The sequence below is a fragment of the Sitodiplosis mosellana genome, unplaced genomic scaffold, assembly GCF_009176505.1.
Source record: "Sitodiplosis mosellana isolate CC-2019 unplaced genomic scaffold, AAFC_SMos_1.0 Smas_scaffold_1, whole genome shotgun sequence".
Taxonomy (NCBI): domain Eukaryota; kingdom Metazoa; phylum Arthropoda; class Insecta; order Diptera; family Cecidomyiidae; genus Sitodiplosis; species Sitodiplosis mosellana.
In genome coordinates, this window is record NW_022595244.1 from 3,983,943 (window position 1) to 3,984,925 (window position 983).

The following is a 983-nucleotide window of genomic DNA, read 5'->3' on the forward strand; positions in this document are numbered from 1 at the left end:
CACTCCCGCCACAGTTTTTGAACATTGGAAATCAGTTTCGATCGGTTTCGAAATTTTTGAATGGAATACGAGTTCAATATCAATAAGCCAGTATTGAAATGAAAAGAACGAGGCGTAAATTCTTGCAGATTTTTTTTCCATTGCGCTTTCAAGCAGTAGTGGAGAAGTTTCGGACTCAAATACACTGTACTTCAGTACAATTGATTGGTAAATAATCATGGCGGCTCCATATTATTGCATAAAGCACAAATGGTATAAAGCCTTCACACGTTCTTTAAAATAAAAAAGTTTAAAACTCCTTTTATTTGTAAGTGAGAAAATATTATATATTTATTGCCAACGTAGGGCCCATGCAAGACCCTAACGACATCTATTGAGTTTTGTAGAAATCATTATGTTACTAACTACTTGGTTCAATATGAGTGGTAATTCTACTTAACAGTAGACTTGACGTGAAGCTCAGCGGCTTTACTGTTACTTAACATACTTTTAAGTTACTCAAACTAACTTAATAGCAAAACGTCAAACCAAATGGTAGTTGCGCTCACTGCTGTATATGCCGGATGTATTGCCAATATTTAGTTAAATTACACTTGCAGTATGTAGACTAAAATGAAGATTTCGGAAACTTAGTAAAGCGAATTAAATATTGAAATCGGAAAAAGATTTAAATGAAAGACACCATCCATATTTCTTTGTCCCATTGTGGGCTTAGCTTCACTCAATTGATTTGTTGAAAGTGACTCGAATAACACCAAAGTCTTGTGTATCAATTCAATTATGTCCCCTGTAAACGTAAAAAAAGAATATTGTAATAGAAAAATAACAAAATCCAAACAAAATTGGACGAAAAGGGAAAAATGCAGCAAGTGGCAGCCATTCTGAACACCCCATAACTGTATTTAAAAAAAGTGTTCACCTCTGATAACGGACGGTTCTGCAGCTCCAGGTTCACGCTGAGGAGCTGTGCGGCATTGAATATC

General features: G+C 35.3%; 1 long non-coding RNA gene across 1 annotated transcript; it reads right to left on the reverse strand.

Annotated features, from left to right (window-relative positions):
• Positions 1–299: 299 nt before the first annotated feature.
• Positions 300–983, reverse strand: LOC129567419 (uncharacterized). Its single transcript, XR_008687858.1, has 2 exons — positions 920–983; positions 300–787 (listed from the first exon to the last, which is right to left on the reverse strand). It is a non-coding gene; the product is annotated as an uncharacterized LOC129567419 (long non-coding RNA).